General features: G+C 38.4%; 18 pseudogenes; all 18 read right to left on the bottom strand.

The window, feature by feature from the left end:
* Nucleotides 1-1,102: 1,102 nt before the first annotated feature.
* On the bottom strand, nucleotides 1,103-1,221 carry LOC127964886 (uncharacterized; annotated as a pseudogene).
* Nucleotides 1,222-4,102: 2,881 nt separating this feature from the next.
* Nucleotides 4,103-4,221, bottom strand: LOC127962581 (uncharacterized; annotated as a pseudogene).
* Nucleotides 4,222-5,624: 1,403 nt separating this feature from the next.
* LOC127962579 (uncharacterized) lies at nucleotides 5,625-5,743 on the bottom strand (annotated as a pseudogene).
* A 1,408-nt stretch (nucleotides 5,744-7,151) lies between these two features.
* On the bottom strand, nucleotides 7,152-7,270 carry LOC127964885 (uncharacterized; annotated as a pseudogene).
* A 1,688-nt stretch (nucleotides 7,271-8,958) lies between these two features.
* On the bottom strand, nucleotides 8,959-9,077 carry LOC127964882 (uncharacterized; annotated as a pseudogene).
* Nucleotides 9,078-10,765: 1,688 nt separating this feature from the next.
* LOC127964876 (uncharacterized) lies at nucleotides 10,766-10,884 on the bottom strand (annotated as a pseudogene).
* A 369-nt stretch (nucleotides 10,885-11,253) lies between these two features.
* Nucleotides 11,254-11,372, bottom strand: LOC127963082 (uncharacterized; annotated as a pseudogene).
* Nucleotides 11,373-12,319: 947 nt separating this feature from the next.
* Nucleotides 12,320-12,438, bottom strand: LOC127963397 (uncharacterized; annotated as a pseudogene).
* A 371-nt stretch (nucleotides 12,439-12,809) lies between these two features.
* Nucleotides 12,810-12,928, bottom strand: LOC127964276 (uncharacterized; annotated as a pseudogene).
* A 489-nt stretch (nucleotides 12,929-13,417) lies between these two features.
* Nucleotides 13,418-13,536, bottom strand: LOC127961765 (uncharacterized; annotated as a pseudogene).
* Nucleotides 13,537-15,389: 1,853 nt separating this feature from the next.
* LOC127964869 (uncharacterized) lies at nucleotides 15,390-15,508 on the bottom strand (annotated as a pseudogene).
* Nucleotides 15,509-15,995: 487 nt separating this feature from the next.
* On the bottom strand, nucleotides 15,996-16,114 carry LOC127964868 (uncharacterized; annotated as a pseudogene).
* A 486-nt stretch (nucleotides 16,115-16,600) lies between these two features.
* Nucleotides 16,601-16,719, bottom strand: LOC127961758 (uncharacterized; annotated as a pseudogene).
* A 1,399-nt stretch (nucleotides 16,720-18,118) lies between these two features.
* On the bottom strand, nucleotides 18,119-18,237 carry LOC127962571 (uncharacterized; annotated as a pseudogene).
* Nucleotides 18,238-19,634: 1,397 nt separating this feature from the next.
* LOC127964862 (uncharacterized) lies at nucleotides 19,635-19,753 on the bottom strand (annotated as a pseudogene).
* Nucleotides 19,754-21,441: 1,688 nt separating this feature from the next.
* Nucleotides 21,442-21,560, bottom strand: LOC127964851 (uncharacterized; annotated as a pseudogene).
* Nucleotides 21,561-23,248: 1,688 nt separating this feature from the next.
* On the bottom strand, nucleotides 23,249-23,367 carry LOC127964846 (uncharacterized; annotated as a pseudogene).
* A 373-nt stretch (nucleotides 23,368-23,740) lies between these two features.
* On the bottom strand, nucleotides 23,741-23,859 carry LOC127961753 (uncharacterized; annotated as a pseudogene).
* Between the last annotated feature and the right edge of the window lie 385 nt (nucleotides 23,860-24,244).

Here is a 24,244-nt window from a genome sequence, read left to right as displayed (position 1 = left end):
TCAAAGATTGGGCATTGACTCTTTTTGTTTCAAGATAATTATATAATTAGTACAAATTTCCAAAAATATTACAGCAACTGGTATTCCGAGGCGGTCTCCCATCCAAGCACTAAACAGGTCCATACCTCCTAAGATTCAAAGATTGGGCATTTACTCTTTTTTTTTTTTTTTTTTTTGTTGCAAGATTATTATGTAATTAGTAAAAATTGCCAAAAATATTACAGCAACTGGTATTTCCCGGCCGTCTTCCATCCAAGTACTAACCAGGCAAAACCTGCTATTATTCAGAGATCGGGCATTGACTTTTTTTTTTTTTTCAAGATTATTATATAATTTGTGAAAAATTTCCAAAAATCTTAAAGCAACTGGTATTACCAGGGTGTCTCCCATCCAATTACTAACCAGGCCCATACCTGCTAAGATTCAGATATGGGGCATTGACTCCTTTCTTTTTTTCTTGCAAGATTATTATATAATTTGTGAAAAATTTCCAAAAATCTTAAAGCAACTGGTATTACCAGGGGGTCTGCCATCCAATTACTAACCAGGCCGAAACCTGCTTAGTTTCCGAGCTCAGACATGATCTGGCATAGCCAGGGTGGAATGGCCATAAGCGAAGACTGCTGCAAAGAGAGAGCTATTTAAAGATCAGCCAATCTAATCGCCGGTACATTATACAGGACCAAACCTGCTTAGCTTCCGAGAGCAGACGAGATCAGGCATAGCCAGGTTGTTACGGTCGCAAGCGAAGGATACTGCAAAGAGAAGACTATTTAAAGATCAGCCAATCAAATCGCCCATACATTATATAAGTAGGAATGAAAATCCAAAAGCTTACAGCACCTGGTATTCCGAGGCGGTCTCCCATCCAAGCACTAACCAGGCCAATACCTGCTAAGATTAAGAGATCGGGCATTGGCTCTTTTTTTTTACGATTATTATATAATTAGTAATAAATTTCCAATAATATTAGAGCACCTGGTATTACCAGGGGGTCTCCCATCCAAACACTACACAGGTCAATGACTGCTAAGATTCAAAGATTGGGCATTCACTCTTTTTTTTTCAAGATTATTATATAATTTGTGAAAAATTTACAAAAATCTTAAAGCAACTGGTATTACCAGGGGGTCTCCCATCCAATTACTAACCAGGCCCAAACCTGCTTAGCTTCCGAGCTCAGACATGATCTGGCATAGCCAGGGTGGTATGGCCATAAGCAAAGACTGCTGCAAAGAGAGAGCTATTTAAAGATCAGTCAATCTAATCGCCGGTACATTATATAAGTAGGAAAGAAAACCCTAAAGCTTAAAGCACCTGGTATTCCCAAGCGGTCTCCCATCCAAGCACTAACCAGGCCAATACCTGCTAAGATTAAGAGATCGGGCATTGACTCTTTTTTTTTTTTTTTTTTTTTTTAAGATTATTATATAATTAGGGGTGTCAACAATAATCGATTCGGCAATGCATCGCGATGCGGGGCATGAACGATTCAGCATCGATGCGGCAAAGTGCCATAATCGATTATGTCACTGTTTATTTTCTGGCGGACAAAAAAGTTGTGAAGTTTAAATACTTCCGGTTCCGGGAGAATAACAACAACAACAAGCAAGATGGCTGAGGCGGAGGGAGATGACCGTGATAGACGGATTATAAAAAACGCGCCCAAAGCTTGGAAAGCGGACATCTGGGCACATTTCGGATTTTATGAAGTGAATGGGACACTAGACACGTCTTACGCGGTGTGTAAAATCTGCCACACTAAAATTAAGCACGTTGGCAATACAGCTAACTTCACGAACCATGTTGATCATTGGTATCCTGATCAACATTGCCACACAACTTCCAGAGAGCAAAGAGGATCACACGATCGGTGGCATGTTTTATAGCGAAGGATCTACGACCCTATTCTGTGGTAGAAAATGTGGGGTTTTGCCACATGCTTGAAACAATTGAGCCCCGGTATAAGCTACCGATTGTATGCAGCTGATGTGATGGTAGGATCAGGGGGCAGGCATATATAATTGTCATTGTCATATAGCTGCTAAGCTGCTGTTTTGTTGAGAATAATTTGCACTTTACTTAACTACTTGAAAAAAGTTTCACAGTAATAAGTGGTTACTGTGTGTTGTTGCACTGAATATTTTTATTCCTGGGTGGTTGTTGTTAAAATAGTGTTACTTATTATTTTAATATTTGCACAGGACTTCAGGAAGTGCCCTGTCATCTCCGTCAAGATGTGTAAAAAAAAAAAAAAAAGCACTGAAAGCAGTGATTTTGATTGTTTTCATTTTCAGGTATGAAAATGCCATATCCAATACCCTGTACCATTTAATTTGATTTAGTACATTTTATTTAATTACATTTTATTTTATTTTATTACATTTAATTTAATTTAATAACTTTTATGTCAAAGATACAGGAGACACATAGCAGCCAATAAAATCTGTTGTTTAATATCTGCTTGTTTTGCCTCATGACTGATGAAAAATTTGCCTTGTGTGCAGTAGAATTTTGATGCATCGCAATGCATCGTAGAATCGAATTGAATCGAATCGTTACCTGGTGAATCGTAATCGAATCGAATCGTGAGGGCAGTGCCAATGCACACCCCTATATATAATTAGTAATAAATTTCCAATAATATTAGAGCACCTGGTATTCCGAGGCGGTCTCCCATCCAGACACTAAACAGGTCCATGACTGCTAAGATTCAAAGAATGGGCATTGACTCTTTTTTTTTTCAAGATTATTATATAATTTGTGAAAAATTTACAAAAATCTTAGAGCAACTGGTATTACCAGGGGGTCTCCCATCCAATTACTAACCAGGCCCAAACCTGCTAAGATTAAGAGATCGGGCATTGACTCTTTTTTTTTTTTTTTTTTTTTTTTTTTTAAAGATTATTATATAATTAGTAATGAATTTCCAATAATATTAGAGCACCTGGTTTTCCGAGGCGGTCTCCCATCCAAACACTAAACAGGTCCATAGCTGCTAAGATTCAAAGATTGGGCATTGACTCTTTTTGTTTCAAGATAATTATATAGTTAGTACAAATTTCCAAAAATATTACAGCAACTGGTATTCCGAGGCGGTCTCCCATCCAAGCACTAAACAGGTCCATACCTCCTAAGATTCAAAGATTGGGCATTTACTCTTTTTTTTTTTTTTTTTGCAAGATTATTATGTAATTAGTAAAAATTGCCAAAAATATTACAGCAACTGGTATTTCCCGGCCGTCTTCCATCCAAGTACTAACCAGGCAAAACCTGCTATTATTCAGAGATCGGGCATTGACTTTTTTTTTTTTTCAAGATTATTATATAATTTGTGAAAAATTTCCAAAAATCTTAAAGCAACTGGTATTACCAGGGTGTCTCCCATCCAATTACTAACCAGGCCCATACCTGCTAAGATTCAGATATGGGGCATTGACTCCTTTCTTTTTTTCTTGCAAGATTATTATATAATTTGTGAAAAATTTCCAAAAATCTTAAAGCAACTGGTATTACCAGGGGGTCTGCCATCCAATTACTAACCAGGCCGAAACCTGCTTAGTTTCCGAGCTCAGACATGATCTGGCATAGCCAGGGTGGAATGGCCATAAGCGAAGACTGCTGCAAAGAGAGAGCTATTTAAAGATCAGCCAATCTAATCGCCGGTACATTATACAGGACCAAACCTGCTTAGCTTCCGAGAGCAGACGAGATCAGGCATAGCCAGGTTGTTACGGTCGCAAGCGAAGGATACTGCAAAGAGAAGACTATTTAAAGATCAGCCAATCAAATCGCCCATACATTATATAAGTAGGAATGAAAATCCAAAAGCTTACAGCACCTGGTATTCCGAGGCGGTCTCCCATCCAAGCACTAACCAGGCCAATACCTGCTAAGATTAAGAGATCGGGCATTGGCTCTTTTTTTTTTAAGATTATTATATAATTAGTAATACATTTCCAATAATATTAGAGCACCTGGTATTACCAGGGGGTCTCCCATCCAAACACTACACAGGTCAATGACTGCTAAGATTCAAAGAATGGGCATTCACTCTTTTTTTTTTCAAGATTATTATATAATTTGTGAAAAATTTACAAAAATCTTAAAGCAACTGGTATTACCAGGGGGTCTCCCATCCAATTACTAACCAGGCCCAAACGTGCTTAGCTTCCGAGCTCAGACATGATCTGGCATAGCCAGGGTGGTATGGCCATAAGCGAAGACTGCTGCAAAGAGAGAGCTATTTAAAGATCAGTCAGTCTAATCGCCGGTACATTATATAAGTAGGAAAGAAAACCCTAAAGCTTAAAGCACCTGGTATTCCCAGGCGGTCTCCCATCCAAGCACTAACCAGGCCAATACCTGCTAAGATTAAGAGATCGGGCATTGACTCTTTTTTTTTTTTTTTTTTTTTTTTTAAAGATTATTATATAATTAGTAATGAATTTCCAATAATATTAGAGCACCTGGTTTTCCGAGGCGGTCTCCCATCCAAACACTAAACAGGTCCATAGCTGCTAAGATTCAAAGATTGGGCATTGACTCTTTTTGTTTCAAGATAATTATATAGTTAGTACAAATTTCCAAAAATATTACAGCAACTGGTATTCCGAGGCGGTCTCCCATCCAAGCACTAAACAGGTCCATACCTCCTAAGATTCAAAGATTGGGCATTTACTCTTTTTTTTTTTTTTTTTGCAAGATTATTATGTAATTAGTAAAAATTGCCAAAAATATTACAGCAACTGGTATTTCCCGGCCGTCTTCCATCCAAGTACTAACCAGGCAAAACCTGCTATTATTCAGAGATCGGGCATTGACTTTTTTTTTTTTTCAAGATTATTATATAATTTGTGAAAAATTTCCAAAAATCTTAAAGCAACTGGTATTACCAGGGTGTCTCCCATCCAATTACTAACCAGGCCCATACCTGCTAAGATTCAGATATGGGGCATTGACTCCTTTCTTTTTTTCTTGCAAGATTATTATATAATTTGTGAAAAATTTCCAAAAATCTTAAAGCAACTGGTATTACCAGGGGGTCTGCCATCCAATTACTAACCAGGCCGAAACCTGCTTAGTTTCCGAGCTCAGACATGATCTGGCATAGCCAGGGTGGAATGGCCATAAGCGAAGACTGCTGCAAAGAGAGAGCTATTTAAAGATCAGCCAATCTAATCGCCGGTACATTATACAGGACCAAACCTGCTTAGCTTCCGAGAGCAGACGAGATCAGGCATAGCCAGGTTGTTACGGTCGCAAGCGAAGGATACTGCAAAGAGAAGACTATTTAAAGATCAGCCAATCAAATCGCCCATACATTATATAAGTAGGAATGAAAATCCAAAAGCTTACAGCACCTGGTATTCCGAGGCGGTCTCCCATCCAAGCACTAACCAGGCCAATACCTGCTAAGATTAAGAGATCGGGCATTGGCTCTTTTTTTTTTAAGATTATTATATAATTAGTAATACATTTCCAATAATATTAGAGCACCTGGTATTACCAGGGGGTCTCCCATCCAAACACTACACAGGTCAATGACTGCTAAGATTCAAAGAATGGGCATTCACTCTTTTTTTTTTCAAGATTATTATATAATTTGTGAAAAATTTACAAAAATCTTAAAGCAACTGGTATTACCAGGGGGTCTCCCATCCAATTACTAACCAGGCCCAAACGTGCTTAGCTTCCGAGCTCAGACATGATCTGGCATAGCCAGGGTGGTATGGCCATAAGCGAAGACTGCTGCAAAGAGAGAGCTATTTAAAGATCAGTCAGTCTAATCGCCGGTACATTATATAAGTAGGAAAGAAAACCCTAAAGCTTAAAGCACCTGGTATTCCCAGGCGGTCTCCCATCCAAGCACTAACCAGGCCAATACCTGCTAAGATTAAGAGATCGGGCATTGACTCTTTTTTTTTTTTTTTTTTTTTTTTTAAAGATTATTATATAATTAGTAATGAATTTCCAATAATATTAGAGCACCTGGTTTTCCGAGGCGGTCTCCCATCCAAACACTAAACAGGTCCATAGCTGCTAAGATTCAAAGATTGGGCATTGACTCTTTTTGTTTCAAGATAATTATATAATTAGTACAAATTTCCAAAAATATTACAGCAACTGGTATTCCGAGGCGGTCTCCCATCCAAGCACTAAACAGGTCCATACCTCCTAAGATTCAAAGATTGGGCATTTACTCTTTTTTTTTTTTTTTTTTTTGTTGCAAGATTATTATGTAATTAGTAAAAATTGCCAAAAATATTACAGCAACTGGTATTTCCCGGCCGTCTTCCATCCAAGTACTAACCAGGCAAAACCTGCTATTATTCAGAGATCGGGCATTGACTTTTTTTTTTTTTTCAAGATTATTATATAATTTGTGAAAAATTTCCAAAAATCTTAAAGCAACTGGTATTACCAGGGTGTCTCCCATCCAATTACTAACCAGGCCCATACCTGCTAAGATTCAGATATGGGGCATTGACTCCTTTCTTTTTTTCTTGCAAGATTATTATATAATTTGTGAAAAATTTCCAAAAATCTTAAAGCAACTGGTATTACCAGGGGGTCTGCCATCCAATTACTAACCAGGCCGAAACCTGCTTAGTTTCCGAGCTCAGACATGATCTGGCATAGCCAGGGTGGAATGGCCATAAGCGAAGACTGCTGCAAAGAGAGAGCTATTTAAAGATCAGCCAATCTAATCGCCGGTACATTATACAGGACCAAACCTGCTTAGCTTCCGAGAGCAGACGAGATCAGGCATAGCCAGGTTGTTACGGTCGCAAGCGAAGGATACTGCAAAGAGAAGACTATTTAAAGATCAGCCAATCAAATCGCCCATACATTATATAAGTAGGAATGAAAATCCAAAAGCTTACAGCACCTGGTATTCCGAGGCGGTCTCCCATCCAAGCACTAACCAGGCCAATACCTGCTAAGATTAAGAGATCGGGCATTGGCTCTTTTTTTTTACGATTATTATATAATTAGTAATAAATTTCCAATAATATTAGAGCACCTGGTATTACCAGGGGGTCTCCCATCCAAACACTACACAGGTCAATGACTGCTAAGATTCAAAGATTGGGCATTCACTCTTTTTTTTTCAAGATTATTATATAATTTGTGAAAAATTTACAAAAATCTTAAAGCAACTGGTATTACCAGGGGGTCTCCCATCCAATTACTAACCAGGCCCAAACCTGCTTAGCTTCCGAGCTCAGACATGATCTGGCATAGCCAGGGTGGTATGGCCATAAGCAAAGACTGCTGCAAAGAGAGAGCTATTTAAAGATCAGTCAATCTAATCGCCGGTACATTATATAAGTAGGAAAGAAAACCCTAAAGCTTAAAGCACCTGGTATTCCCAGGCGGTCTCCCATCCAAGCACTAACCAGGCCAATACCTGCTAAGATTAAGAGATCGGGCATTGACTCTTTTTTTTTTTTTTTTTTTTTTTTTAAGATTATTATATAATTAGTAATAAATTTCCAATAATATTAGAGCACCTGGTATTCCGAGGCGGTCTCCCATCCAGACACTAAACAGGTCCATGACTGCTAAGATTCAAAGAATGGGCATTGACTCTTTTTTTTTTCAAGATTATTATATAATTTGTGAAAAATTTACAAAAATCTTAGAGCAACTGGTATTACCAGGGGGTCTCCCATCCAATTACTAACCAGGCCCAAACCTGCTAAGATTAAGAGATCGGGCATTGACTCTTTTTTTTTTTTTTTTTTTTTTTTTAAAGATTATTATATAATTAGTAATGAATTTCCAATAATATTAGAGCACCTGGTTTTCCGAGGCGGTCTCCCATCCAAACACTAAACAGGTCCATAGCTGCTAAGATTCAAAGATTGGGCATTGACTCTTTTTGTTTCAAGATAATTATATAGTTAGTACAAATTTCCAAAAATATTACAGCAACTGGTATTCCGAGGCGGTCTCCCATCCAAGCACTAAACAGGTCCATACCTCCTAAGATTCAAAGATTGGGCATTTACTCTTTTTTTTTTTTTTTTGCAAGATTATTATGTAATTAGTAAAAATTGCCAAAAATATTACAGCAACTGGTATTTCCCGGCCGTCTTCCATCCAAGTACTAACCAGGCAAAACCTGCTATTATTCAGAGATCAGGCATTGACTTTTTTTTTTTTTCAAGATTATTATATAATTTGTGAAAAATTTCCAAAAATCTTAAAGCAACTGGTATTACCAGGGTGTCTCCCATCCAATTACTAACCAGGCCCATACCTGCTAAGATTCAGATATGGGGCATTGACTCCTTTCTTTTTTTCTTGCAAGATTATTATATAATTTGTGAAAAATTTCCAAAAATCTTAAAGCAACTGGTATTACCAGGGGGTCTGCCATCCAATTACTAACCAGGCCGAAACCTGCTTAGTTTCCGAGCTCAGACATGATCTGGCATAGCCAGGGTGGAATGGCCATAAGCGAAGACTGCTGCAAAGAGAGAGCTATTTAAAGATCAGCCAATCTAATCGCCGGTACATTATACAGGACCAAACCTGCTTAGCTTCCGAGAGCAGACGAGATCAGGCATAGCCAGGTTGTTACGGTCGCAAGCGAAGGATACTGCAAAGAGAAGACTATTTAAAGATCAGCCAATCAAATCGCCCATACATTATATAAGTAGGAATGAAAATCCAAAAGCTTACAGCACCTGGTATTCCGAGGCGGTCTCCCATCCAAGCACTAACCAGGCCAATACCTGCTAAGATTAAGAGATCGGGCATTGGCTCTTTTTTTTTAAGATTATTATATAATTAGTAATAAATTTCCAATAATATTAGAGCACCTGGTATTACCAGGGTGTCTCCCATCCAAACACTACACAGGTCAATGACTGCTAAGATTCAAAGATTGGGCATTCACTCTTTTTTTTTCAAGATTATTATATAATTTGTGAAAAATTTACAAAAATCTTAAAGCAACTGGTATTACCAGGGGGTCTCCCATCCAATTACTAACCAGGCCCAAACCTGCTTAGCTTCCGAGCTCAGACATGATCTGGCATAGCCAGGGTGGTATGGCCATAAGCAAAGACTGCTGCAAAGAGAGAGCTATTTAAAGATCAGTCAATCTAATCGCCGGTACATTATATAAGTAGGAAAGAAAACCCTAAAGCTTAAAGCACCTGGTATTCCCAGGCGGTCTCCCATCCAAGCACTAACCAGGCCAATACCTGCTAAGATTAAGAGATCGGGCATTGACTCTTTTTTTTTTTTTTTTTTTTTTAAGATTATTATATAATTAGTAATAAATTTCCAATAATATTAGAGCACCTGGTATTCCGAGGCGGTCTCCCATCCAGACACTAAACAGGTCCATGACTGCTAAGATTCAAAGAATGGGCATTGACTCTTTTTTGTTTCAAGATTATTATATAATTTGTGAAAAATTTACAAAAATCTTAGAGCAACTGGTATTACCAGGGGGTCTCCCATCCAATTACTAACCAGGCCCAAACCTGCTAAGATTAAGAGATCGGGCATTGACTCTTTTTTTTTTTTTTTTTTTTTTTTTAAAGATTATTATATAATTAGTAATGAATTTCCAATAATATTAGAGCACCTGGTTTTCCGAGGCGGTCTCCCATCCAAACACTAAACAGGTCCATAGCTGCTAAGATTCAAAGATTGGGCATTGACTCTTTTTGTTTCAAGATAATTATATAGTTAGTACAAATTTCCAAAAATATTACAGCAACTGGTATTCCGAGGCGGTCTCCCATCCAAGCACTAAACAGGTCCATACCTCCTAAGATTCAAAGATTGGGCATTTACTCTTTTTTTTTTTTTTTTGCAAGATTATTATGTAATTAGTAAAAATTGCCAAAAATATTACAGCAACTGGTATTTCCCGGCCGTCTTCCATCCAAGTACTAACCAGGCAAAACCTGCTATTATTCAGAGATCGGGCATTGACTTTTTTTTTTTTTTTTTAAGATTATTATATAATTTGTGAAAAATTTCCAAAAATCTTAAAGCAACTGGTATTACCAGGGTGTCTCCCATCCAATTACTAACCAGGCCCATACCTGCTAAGATTCAGATATGGGGCATTGACTCCTTTCTTTTTTTCTTGCAAGATTATTATATAATTTGTGAAAAATTTCCAAAAATCTTAAAGCAACTGGTATTACCAGGGGGTCTGCCATCCAATTACTAACCAGGCCGAAACCTGCTTAGTTTCCGAGCTCAGACATGATCTGGCATAGCCAGGGTGGAATGGCCATAAGCGAAGACTGCTGCAAAGAGAGAGCTATTTAAAGATCAGCCAATCTAATCGCCGGTACATTATACAGGACCAAACCTGCTTAGCTTCCGAGAGCAGACGAGATCAGGCATAGCCAGGTTGTTACGGTCGCAAGCGAAGGATACTGCAAAGAGAAGACTATTTAAAGATCAGCCAATCAAATCGCCCATACATTATATAAGTAGGAATGAAAATCCAAAAGCTTACAGCACCTGGTATTCCGAGGCGGTCTCCCATCCAAGCACTAACCAGGCCAATACCTGCTAAGATTAAGAGATCGGGCATTGGCTCTTTTTTTTTAAGATTATTATATAATTAGTAATAAATTTCCAATAATATTAGAGCACCTGGTATTACCAGGGGGTCTCCCATCCAAACACTACACAGGTCAATGACTGCTAAGATTCAAAGATTGGGCATTCACTCTTTTTTTTTCAAGATTATTATATAATTTGTGAAAAATTTACAAAAATCTTAAAGCAACTGGTATTACCAGGGGGTCTCCCATCCAATTACTAACCAGGCCCAAACCTGCTTAGCTTCCGAGCTCAGACATGATCTGGCATAGCCAGGGTGGTATGGCCATAAGCAAAGACTGCTGCAAAGAGAGAGCTATTTAAAGATCAGTCAATCTAATCGCCGGTACATTATATAAGTAGGAAAGAAAACCCTAAAGCTTAAAGCACCTGGTATTCCCAGGCGGTCTCCCATCCAAGCACTAACCAGGCCAATACCTGCTAAGATTAAGAGATCGGGCATTGACTCTTTTTTTTTTTTTTTTTTTTTTAAGATTATTTTATAATTAGTAATAAATTTCCAATAATATTAGAGCACCTGGTATTCCGAGGCGGTCTCCCATCCAGACACTAAACAGGTCCATGACTGCTAAGATTCAAAGAATGGGCATTGACTCTTTTTTTTTTCAAGATTATTATATAATTTGTGAAAAATTTACAAAAATCTTAGAGCAACTGGTATTACCAGGGGGTCTCCCATCCAATTACTAACCAGGCCCAAACCTGCTTAGCTTCCGAGCTCAGACATGATCTGGCATAGCGAGGGTGGTATGGCCATAAGCGAAGACTGCTGCAAAGAGAGAGCTATTTAAAGATCAGTCAATCTAATCGCCGGTACATTATATAAGTAGGAAAGAAAACCCTAAAGCTTAAAGCACCTGGTATTCCCAGGCGGTCTCCCATCCAAGCACTAACCAGGCCAATACCTGCTAAGATTAAGAGATCGGGCATTGACTCTTTTTTTCTTTTTTTTTTTTTTTTTTTTAAAGATTATTATATAATTAGTAATAAATTTCCAATAATATTAGAGCACCTGGTTTTCCGAGGCGGTCTCCCATCCAAACACTAAACAGGTCCATAGCTGCTAAGATTCAAAGATTGGGCATTGACTCTTCTTGTTTCAAGATAATTATATAATTAGTACAAATTTCCAAAAATATTACAGCAAATGGTATTCCGAGGCGGTCTCCCATCCAAGCACTAAACAGGTCCATACCTCCTAAGATTCAAAGATTGGGCATTTACTCTTTTTTTTTTTTTTTTTTTTGCAAGATTATTATGTAATTAGTAAAAATTGCCAAAAATATTACAGCAACTGGTATTTCCCGGCCGTCTTCCATCCAAGTACTAACCAGGCAAAACCTGCTATTATTCAGAGATCGGGCATTGACTTTTTTTTTTTTTTTTCAAGATTATTATATAATTTGTGAAAAATTTCCAAAAATCTTAAAGCAACTGGTATTACCACAGTGTCTCCCATCCAATTACTAACCAGGCCCATACCTGCTAAGATTCAGATATGGGGCATTGACTCCTTTCTTTTTTTCTTGCAAGATTATTATATAATTTGTGAAAAATTTCCAAAAATCTTAAAGCAACTGGTATTACCAGGGGGTCTCCCATCCAATTACTAACCAGGCCCATACCTGCTAAGATTCAGATATGGGGCATTGACTCCTTTCTTTTTTTCTTGCAAGATTATTATATAATTTGTGAAAAATTTCCAAAAATCTTAAAGCAACTGGTATTACCAGGGGGTCTCCCATCCAATTACTAACCAGGCCGAAACCTGCTTAGTTTCCGAGCTCAGACATGATCTGGCATAGCCAGGGTGGTATGGCCATAAGCGAAGACTGCTGCAAAGAGAGAGCTATTTAAAGATCAGTCAATCTAATCGCCGGTACATTATATAAGTAGGAAAGAAAACCCTAAAGCTTAAAGCACCTGGTATTCCCAGGCGGTCTCCCATCCAAGCACTAACCAGGCCAATACCTGCTAAGATTAAGAGATCGGGCATTGACTCTTTTTTTTTTTTTTTTTTTTTTAAGATTATTATATAATTAGTAAAAAAATTTCCAATAATATTAGAGCACCTGGTATTCCGAGGTGGTCTCCCATCCAGACACTAAACAGGTCCATGACTGCTAAGATTCAAAGAATGGGCATTGACTCTTTTTTTTTTTCAAGATTATTATATAATTTGTGAAAAATTTACAAAAATCTTAAAAAAACTGGTATTACCAGGGGGTCTCCCATCCAATTACTAACCAGGCCCAAACCTGCTTAGCTTCCGAGCTCAGACATGATCTGGCATAGCCAGGGTGGTATGGCCATAAGCGAAGACTGCTGCAAAGAGAGAGCTATTTAAAGATCAGCCAATCTAATCGCCGGTACATTATACAGGACCAAACCTGCTTAGCTTCCGAGAGCAGACGAGATCAGGCATAGCCAGGTTGTTACGGTCGCAAGCGAAGGATACTGCAAAGAGAGGACTATTTAAAGATCAGCCAATCAAATCGCCCATACATTATATAAGTAGGAATGAAAACCCAAAAGCTTACAGCACCTGGTATTCCCAGGCGGTCTCCCATCCAAGCACTAACCAGGCCAATACCTGCTAAGATTAAGAGATCGGGCATTGGCTCTTTTTTTTTAAGATTATTATATAATTAGTAATAAATTTCCAATAATATTAGAGCACCTGGTATTACCAGGGGGTCTCCCATCCAAACACTACACAGGTCCATGACTGCTAAGATTCAAAGAATGGGCATTGACTCTTTTTTTTTTTCAAAATTATTATATAATTTGTGAAAAATTTACAAAAATCTTAAAGCAACTGGTATTACCAGGGGGTCTCCCATCCAATTACTAACCAGGCCCAAACCTGCTTAGCTTTCGAGCTCAGACATGATCTGGCATAGCCAGGGTGGTATGGCCATAAGCGAAGACTGCTGCAAAGAGAGAGCTATTTAAAGATCAGCCAATCTAATCGCCGGTACATTATATAAGTAGGAAAGAAAACCCTAAAGCTTAAAGCACCTGGTATTCCCAGGCGGTCTCCCATCCAAGCACTAACCAGGCCAATACCTGCTAAGATTAAGAGATCGGGCATTGACTCTTTTTTTTTAAGATTATTATATAATTAGTAATAAATTTCCAATAATATTAGAGCACCTGGTTTTCCGAGGCGGTCTCCCATCCAAGCACTAAACAGGTCCATACCTCCTAAGATTCAAACATTTACTCTTTTTTTTTTGTTTTTTTTGCAAGATTATTATGTAATTAGTAAAAATTGCCAAAAATATTACAGCAACTGGTATTTCCCGGCCGTCTTCCATCCAAGTACTAACCAGGCAAAACCTGCTATTATTCAGAGATCAGGCATTGACTTTTTTTTTTTTTTTTCAAGATTATTATATAATTTGTGAAAAATTTCCAAAAATCTTAAAGCAACTGGTATTACCACAGTGTCTCCCATCCAATTACTAACCAGGCCCATACCTGCTACGATTCAGATATGGGGCATTGACTCCTTTCTTTTTTTCTTGCAAGATTATTATATAATTTGTGAAAAATTTCCAAAAATCTTAAAGCAACTGGTATTACCAGGGGGTCTCCCATCCAATTACTAACCAGGCCGAAACCTGCTTAGCTTCCGAGCTCAGACATGATCTGGCATAGCCAGGGTGGAATGGCCATAAGCGAAGACTGCTGCAGAGAGAGAGCTATTTAAAGATCAGCCAATCTAATCGCCGGTACATTATACAGGACCAAACCTGCTTAGCTTCCGAGAGCAGACGAGATCAGGCATAGCCAGGTTGTTACGGTCGCAAGCGAAGGATACTTCAAAGAGAGGACTATTTAAAGATCAGCCAATCAAATCGCCCATACATTATATAAGTAGGAATGAAAACCCAAAAGCTTACAGCACCTGGTATTCCGAGGCGGTCTCCCATCCAAGCACTAACCAGGCCAATACCTGCTAAGATTAAGAGATCGGGCATTGGCTCTTTTTTTTTAAGATTATTATATAATTAGTAATAAATTTCCAATAATATTAGAGCACCTGGTATTACCAGGGTGTCTCCCATCCAAACACTACACAGGTCCATGACTGCTAAGATTCAAAGAATGGGCATTGACTCTTTTTTTTTCAAGATTATTATATAATTTGTGAAAAATTTACAAAAATCTTAAAGCAACTGGTATTACCAGGGGGTCTCCCATCCAATTACTAACCAGGCCGAAACCTGCTTAGCTTCCGAGCTCAGACATGATCTGGCATAGCCAGGGTGGAATGGCCATAAGCGAAGACTGCTGCAGAGAGAGAGCTATTTAAAGATCAGCCAATCTAATCGCCGGTACATTATACAGGACCAAACCTGCTTAGCTTCCGAGAGCAGACGAGATCAGGCATAGCCAGGTTGTTACGGTCGCAAGCGAAGGATACTGCAAAGAGAGGACTATTTAAAGATCAGCCAATCAAATCGTCCATACATTATATAAGTAGGAATGAAAATCCAAAAGCTTACAGCACCTGGTATTCCGAGGCGGTCTCCCATCCAAGCACTAACCAGGCCAATACCTGCTAAGATTAAGAGATCGGGCATTGGCTCTTTTTTTTTAAGATTATTATATAATTATTAATAAATTTCCAATAATATTAGAGCACCTGGTATTACCAGGGGGTGTAGCATCCAAACACTACACAGGTCCATGACTGCTAAGATTCAAAGAATGGGCATTGACTCTTTTTTTTTCAAGATTATTATATAATTTGTGAAAAATTTACAAAAATCTTAAAGCAACTGGTATTACCAGGGGGTCTCCCATCCAATTACTAACCAGGCCCAAACCTGCTTAGCTTCCGAGCTCAGACATGATCTGGCATAGCCAGGGTGGTATGGCCATAAGCGAAGACTGCTGCAAAGAGAGAGCTATTTAAAGATCAGTCAATCTAATCGCCGGTACATTATACAGGACCAAACCTGCTTAGCTTCCGAGAGCAGACGAGATCAGGCATAGCCAGGTTGTTACGGTCGCAAGCGAAGGATACTGCAAAGAGAGGACTATTTAAAGATCAGCCAATCAAATCGCCCATACATTATATAAGTAGGAATGAAAACCCAAAAGCTTACAGCACCTGGTATTCCGAGGCGGTCTCCCATCCAAGCACTAACCAGGCCAATACCTGCTAAGATTAAGAGATCGGGCATTGGCTCTTTTTTTTAAGATTATTATATAATTAGTAATAAATTTCCAATAATATTAGAGCACCTGGTATTCCGAGGCGGTCTCCCATCCAGACACTAAACAGGTCCATGACTGCTAAGATTCAAAGAATGGGCATTGACTCTTTTTTTTTTCAAGATTATTATATAATTTGTGAAAAATTTACAAAAATCTTAAAGCAACTGGTATTACCAGGGGGTCTCCCATCCAATTACTAACCAGGCCCAAACCTGCTTAGCTTCCGAGCTCAGACATGATCTGGCATAGCCAGGGTGGTATGGCCATAAGCGAAGACTGCTGCAAAGAGAGAGCTATTTAAAGATCAGCCAATCTAATCGCCGGTACATTATACAGGACCAAACCTGCTTAGCTTCCGAGAGCAGACGAGATCAGGCATAGCCAGGTTGTTACGGTCGCAAGCGAAGGATACTGCAAAGAGAGGACTATTTAAAGATCAGCCAATCAAATCGCCCATACATTATATAAGTAGGAATGAAAACCCAAAAGCTTACAGCACCTGGTATTCCGAGGCGGTCTCCCATCCAAGCACTAACCAGGCCAATACCTGCTAAGATTAAGAGATCGGGCATTGGCTCTTTTTTTAAGATTATTATATAATTAGTAATAAATTTCCAATAATATTAGAGCACCTGGTATTACCAGGGGGTCTCCCATCCAAACACTACACAGGTCCATGACTGCTAAGATTCAAAGAATGGGCATTGACTCTTTTTTTTTTCAAGATTATTATATAATTTGTGAAAAATTTACAAAAATCTTAAAGCAACTGGTATTACCAGGGGGTCTCCCATCCAATTACTAACCAGGCCCAAACCTGCTTAGCTTTCGAGCTCAGACATGATCTGGCATAGCCAGGGTGGTATGGCCATAAGCGAAGACTGCTGCAAAGAGAGAGCTATTTAAAGATCAGCCAATCTAATCGCCGGTACATTATATAAGTAGGAAAGAAAACCCTAAAGCTTAAAGCACCTGGTATTCCCAGGCGGTCTCCCATCCAAGCACTAACCAGGCCAATACCTGCTAAGATTAAGAGATCGGGCATTGACTCTTTTTTTTTTTTTTTTTTTTTAAAGATTATTATATAATTAGTAATGAATTTCCAATAATATTAGAGCACCTGGTTTTCCGAGGCGGTCTCCCATCCAAACACTAAACAGGTCCATAGCTGCTAAGATTCAAAGATTGGGCATTGACTCTTTTTGTTTCAAGATAATTATATAGTTAGTACAAATTTCCAAAAATATTACAGCAACTGGTATTCCGAGGCGGTCTCCCATCCAAGCACTAAACAGGTCCATACCTCCTAAGATTCAAAGATTGGGCATTTACTCTTTTTTTTTTTTTTTTTGCAAGATTATTATGTAATTAGTAAAAATTGCCAAAAATATTACAGCAACTGGTATTTCCCGGCCGTCTTCCATCCAAGTACTAACCAGGCAAAACCTGCTATTATTCAGAGATCGGGCATTGACTTTTTTTTTTTTTCAAGATTATTATATAATTTGTGAAAAATTTCCAAAAATCTTAAAGCAACTGGTATTACCAGGGTGTCTCCCATCCAATTACTAACCAGGCCCATACCTGCTAAGATTCAGATATGGGGCATTGACTCCTTTCATTTTTTCTTGCAAGATTATTATATAATTTGTGAAAAATTTCCAAAAATCTTAAAGCAACTGGTATTACCAGGGGGTCTGCCATCCAATTACTAACCAGGCCGAAACCTGCTTAGTTTCCGAGCTCAGACATGATCTGGCATAGCCAGGGTGGAATGGCCATAAGCGAAGACTGCTGCAAAGAGAGAGCTATTTAAAGATCAGCCAATCTAATCGCCGGTACATTATACAGGACCAAACCTGCTTAGCTTCCGAGAGCAGACGAGATCAGGCATAGCCAGGTTGTTACGGTCGCAAGCGAAGGATACTGCAAAGAGAAGACTATTTAAAGATCAGCCAATCAAATCGCCCATACATTATATAAGTAGGAATGAAAATCCAAAAGCTTACAGCACCTGGTATTCCCAGGCGGTCTCCCATCCAAGCACTAACCAGGCCAATACCTGCTAAGATTAAGAGATCGGGCATTGGCTCTTTTTTTTTTAAGATTATTATATAATTAGTAATACATTTCCAATAATATTAGAGCACCTGGTATTACCAGGGGGTCTCCCATCCAAACACTACACAGGTCAATGACTGCTAAGATTCAAAGAATGGGCATTCACTCTTTTTTTTTTCAAGATTATTATATAATTTGTGAAAAATTTACAAAAATCTTAAAGCAACTGGTATTACCAGGGGGTCTCCCATCCAATTACTAACCAGGCCCAAACGTGCTTAGCTTCCGAGCTCAGACATGATCTGGCATAGCCAGGGTGGTATGGCCATAAGCGAAGACTGCTGCAAAGAGAGAGCTATTTAAAGATCAGTCAGTCTAATCGCCGGTACATTATATAAGTAGGAAAGAAAACCCTAAAGCTTAAAGCACCTGGTATTCCCAGGCGGTCTCCCATCCAAGCACTAACCAGGCCAATACCTGCTAAGATTAAGAGATCGGGCATTGACTCTTTTTTTTTTTTTTAAAGATTATTATATAATTAGTAATGAATTTCCAATAATATTAGAGCACCTGGTTTTCCGAGGCGGTCTCCCATCCAAACACTAAACAGGTCCATAGCTGCTAAGATTCAAAGATTGGGCATTGACTCTTTTTGTTTCAAGATAATTATATAATTAGTACAAATTTCCAAAAATATTACAGCAACTGGTATTCCGAGGCGGTCTCCCATCCAAGCACTAAACAGGTCCATACCTCCTAAGATTCAAAGATTGGGCATTTACTCTTTTTTTTTTTTTTTTTTTTGTTGCAAGATTATTATGTAATTAGTAAAAATTGCCAAAAATATTACAGCAACTGGTATTTCCCGGCCGTCTTCCATCCAAGTACTAACCAGGCAAAACCTGCTATTATTCAGAGATCGGGCATTGACTTTTTTTTTTTTTTCAAGATTATTATATAATTTGTGAAAAATTTCCAAAAATCTTAAAGCAACTGGTATTACCAGGGTGTCTCCCATCCAATTACTAACCAGGCCCATACCTGCTAAGATTCAGATATGGGGCATTGACTCCTTTCTTTTTTTCTTGCAAGATTATTATATAATTTGTGAAAAATTTCCAAAAATCTTAAAGCAACTGGTATTACCAGGGGGTCTGCCATCCAATTACTAACCAGGCCGAAACCTGCTTAGTTTCCGAGCTCAGACATGATCTGGCATAGCCAGGGTGGAATGGCCATAAGCGAAGACTGCTGCAAAGAGAGAGCTATTTAAAGATCAGCCAATCGAATCGCCGGTACATTATACAGGACCAAACCTGCTTAGCTTCCGAGAGCAGACGAGATCAGGCATAGCCAGGTTGTTACGGTCGCAAGCGAAGGATACTGCAAAGAGAAGACTATTTAAAGATCAGCCAATCAAATCGCCCATACATTATATAAGTAGGAATGAAAATCCAAAAGCTTACAGCACCTGGTATTCCGAGGCGGTCTCCCATCCAAGCACTAACCAGGCCAATACCTGCTAAGATTAAGAGATCGGGCATTGGCTCTTTTTTTTTACGATTATTATATAATTAGTAATAAATTTCCAATAATATTAGAGCACCTGGTATTACCAGGGGGTCTCCCATCCAAACACTACACAGGTCAATGACTGCTAAGATTCAAAGATTGGGCATTCACTCTTTTTTTTTCAAGATTATTATATAATTTGTGAAAAATTTACAAAAATCTTAAAGCAACTGGTATTACCAGGGGGTCTCCCATCCAATTACTAACCAGGCCCAAACCTGCTTAGCTTCCGAGCTCAGACATGATCTGGCATAGCCAGGGTGGTATGGCCATAAGCAAAGACTGCTGCAAAGAGAGAGCTATTTAAAGATCAGTCAATCTAATCGCCGGTACATTATATAAGTAGGAAAGAAAACCCTAAAGCTTAAAGCACCTGGTATTCCCAGGCGGTCTCCCATCCAAGCACTAACCAGGCCAATACCTGCTAAGATTAAGAGATCGGGCATTGACTCTTTTTTTTTTTTTTTTTTTTTTTTTAAGATTATTATATAATTAGTAATAAATTTCCAATAATATTAGAGCACCTGGTATTCCGAGGCGGTCTCCCATCCAGACACTAAACAGGTCCATGACTGCTAAGATTCAAAGAATGGGCATTGACTCTTTTTTTTTTCAAGATTATTATATAATTTGTGAAAAATTTACAAAAATCTTAGAGCAACTGGTATTACCAGGGGGTCTCCCATCCAATTACTAACCAGGCCCAAACCTGCTAAGATTAAGAGATCGGGCATTGACTCTTTTTTTTTTTTTTTTTTTTTTTTTAAAGATTATTATATAATTAGTAATGAATTTCCAATAATATTAGAGCACCTGGTTTTCCGAGGCGGTCTCCCATCCAAACACTAAACAGGTCCATAGCTGCTAAGATTCAAAGATTGGGCATTGACTCTTTTTGTTTCAAGATAATTATATAGTTAGTACAAATTTCCAAAAATATTACAGCAACTGGTATTCCGAGGCGGTCTCCCATCCAAGCACTAAACAGGTCCATACCTCCTAAGATTCAAAGATTGGGCATTTACTCTTTTTTTTTTTTTTTTGCAAGATTATTATGTAATTAGTAAAAATTGCCAAAAATATTACAGCAACTGGTATTTCCCGGCCGTCTTCCATCCAAGTACTAACCAGGCAAAACCTGCTATTATTCAGAGATCAGGCATTGACTTTTTTTTTTTTTCAAGATTATTATATAATTTGTGAAAAATTTCCAAAAATCTTAAAGCAACTGGTATTACCAGGGTGTCTCCCATCCAATTACTAACCAGGCCCATACCTGCTAAGATTCAGATATGGGGCATTGACTCCTTTCTTTTTTTCTTGCAAGATTATTATATAATTTGTGAAAAATTTCCAAAAATCTTAAAGCAACTGGTATTACCAGGGGGTCTGCCATCCAATTACTAACCAGGCCGAAACCTGCTTAGTTTCCGAGCTCAGACATGATCTGGCATAGCCAGGGTGGAATGGCCATAAGCGAAGACTGCTGCAAAGAGAGAGCTATTTAAAGATCAGCCAATCTAATCGCCGGTACATTATACAGGACCAAACCTGCTTAGCTTCCGAGAGCAGACGAGATCAGGCATAGCCAGGTTGTTACGGTCGCAAGCGAAGGATACTGCAAAGAGAAGACTATTTAAAGATCAGCCAATCAAATCGCCCATACATTATATAAGTAGGAATGAAAATCCAAAAGCTTACAGCACCTGGTATTCCGAGGCGGTCTCCCATCCAAGCACTAACCAGGCCAATACCTGCTAAGATTAAGAGATCGGGCATTGGCTCTTTTTTTTTAAGATTATTATATAATTAGTAATAAATTTCCAATAATATTAGAGCACCTGGTATTACCAGGGGGTCTCCCATCCAAACACTACACAGGTCAATGACTGCTAAGATTCAAAGATTGGGCATTCACTCTTTTTTTTTCAAGATTATTATATAATTTGTGAAAAATTTACAAAAATCTTAAAGCAACTGGTATTACCAGGGGGTCTCCCATCCAATTACTAACCAGGCCCAAACCTGCTTAGCTTCCGAGCTCAGACATGATCTGGCATAGCCAGGGTGGTATGGCCATAAGCAAAGACTGCTGCAAAGAGAGAGCTATTTAAAGATCAGTCAATCTAATCGCCGGTACATTATATAAGTAGGAAAGAAAACCCTAAAGCTTAAAGCACCTGGTATTCCCAGGCGGTCTCCCATCCAAGCACTAACCAGGCCAATACCTGCTAAGATTAAGAGATCGGGCATTGACTCTTTTTTTTTTTTTTTTTTTTTTAAGATTATTATATAATTAGTAATAAATTTCCAATAATATTAGAGCACCTGGTATTCCGAGGCGGTCTCCCATCCAGACACTAAACAGGTCCATGACTGCTAAGATTCAAAGAATGGGCATTGACTCTTTTTTTTTTCAAGATTATTATATAATTTGTGAAAAATTTACAAAAATCTTAGAGCAACTGGTATTACCAGGGGGTCTCCCATCCAATTACTAACCAGGCCCAAACCTGCTAAGATTAAGAGATCGGGCATTGACTCTTTTTTTTTTTTTTTTTTTTTTTTTAAAGATTATTATATAATTAGTAATGAATTTCCAATAATATTAGAGCACCTGGTTTTCCGAGGCGGTCTCCCATCCAAACACTAAACAGGTCCATAGCTGCTAAGATTCAAAGATTGGGCATTGACTCTTTTTGTTTCAAGATAATTATATAGTTAGTACAAATTTCCAAAAATATTACAGCAACTGGTATTCCGAGGCGGTCTCCCATCCAAGCACTAAACAGGTCCATACCTCCTAAGATTCAAAGATTGGGCATTTACTCTTTTTTTTTTTTTTTTGCAAGATTATTATGTAATTAGTAAAAATTGCCAAAAATATTACAGCAACTGGTATTTCCCGGCCGTCTTCCATCCAAGTACTAACCAGGCAAAACCTGCTATTATTCAGAGATCGGGCATTGACTTTTTTTTTTTTTTTTTAAGATTATTATATAATTTGTGAAAAATTTCCAAAAATCTTAAAGCAACTGGTATTACCAGGGTGTCTCCCATCCAATTACTAACCAGGCCCATACCTGCTAAGATTCAGATATGGGGCATTGACTCCTTTCTTTTTTTCTTGCAAGATTATTATATAATTTGTGAAAAATTTCCAAAAATCTTAAAGCAACTGGTATTACCAGGGGGTCTGCCATCCAATTACTAACCAGGCCGAAACCTGCTTAGTTTCCGAGCTCAGACATGATCTGGCATAGCCAGGGTGGAATGGCCATAAGCGAAGACTGCTGCAAAGAGAGAGCTATTTAAAGATCAGCCAATCTAATCGCCGGTACATTATACAGGACCAAACCTGCTTAGCTTCCGAGAGCAGACGAGATCAGGCATAGCCAGGTTGTTACGGTCGCAAGCGAAGGATACTGCAAAGAGAAGACTATTTAAAGATCAGCCAATCAAATCGCCCATACATTATATAAGTAGGAATGAAAATCCAAAAGCTTACAGCACCTGGTATTCCGAGGCGGTCTCCCATCCAAGCACTAACCAGGCCAATACCTGCTAAGATTAAGAGATCGGGCATTGGCTCTTTTTTTTTACGATTATTATATAATTAGTAATAAATTTCCAATAATATTAGAGCACCTGGTATTACCAGGGGGTCTCCCATCCAAACACTACACAGGTCAATGACTGCTAAGATTCAAAGATTGGGCATTCACTCTTTTTTTTTCAAGATTATTATATAATTTGTGAAAAATTTACAAAAATCTTAAAGCAACTGGTATTACCAGGGGGTCTCCCATCCAATTACTAACCAGGCCCAAACCTGCTTAGCTTCCGAGCTCAGACATGATCTGGCATAGCCAGGGTGGTATGGCCATAAGCAAAGACTGCTGCAAAGAGAGAGCTATTTAAAGATCAGTCAATCTAATCGCCGGTACATTATATAAGTAGGAAAGAAAACCCTAAAGCTTAAAGCACCTGGTATTCCCAGGCGGTCTCCCATCCAAGCACTAACCAGGCCAATACCTGCTAAGATTAAGAGATCGGGCATTGACTCTTTTTTTTTTTTTTTTTTTTTTTTTAAGATTATTATATAATTAGTAATAAATTTCCAATAATATTAGAGCACCTGGTATTACCAGGGGGTCTCCCATCCAAACACTACACAGGTCCATGACTGCTAAGATTCAAAGAATGGGCATTGACTCTTTTTTTTTTTCAAAATTATTATATAATTTGTGAAAAATTTACAAAAATCTTAAAGCAACTGGTATTACCAGGGGGTCTCCCATCCAATTACTAACCAGGCCCAAACCTGCTTAGCTTTCGAGCTCAGACATGATCTGGCATAGCCAGGGTGGTATGGCCATAAGCGAAGACTGCTGCAAAGAGAGAGCTATTTAAAGATCAGCCAATCTAATCGCCGGTACATTATATAAGTAGGAAAGAAAACCCTAAAGCTTAAAGCACCTGGTATTCCCAGGCGGTCTCCCATCCAAGCACTAACCAGGCCAATACCTGCTAAGATTAAGAGATCGGGCATTGACTCTTTTTTTTTAAGATTATTATATAATTAGTAATAAATTTCCAATAATATTAGAGCACCTGGTTTTCCGAGGCGGTCTCCCATCCAAGCACTAAACAGGTCCATACCTCCTAAGATTCAAACATTTACTCTTTTTTTTTTTTTTTTTTTGCAAGATTATTATGTAATTAGTAAAAATTGCCAAAAATATTACAGCAACTGGTATTTCCCGGC

Source organism: Carassius gibelio, chromosome A3 (genome assembly GCF_023724105.1).
Source record: "Carassius gibelio isolate Cgi1373 ecotype wild population from Czech Republic chromosome A3, carGib1.2-hapl.c, whole genome shotgun sequence".
Classification (NCBI taxonomy): Eukaryota; Metazoa; Chordata; class Actinopteri; order Cypriniformes; family Cyprinidae; genus Carassius; species Carassius gibelio.
Note: the sequence above shows the minus strand (reverse complement) of the source record. Positions and strands in the feature narration are given on the sequence as shown.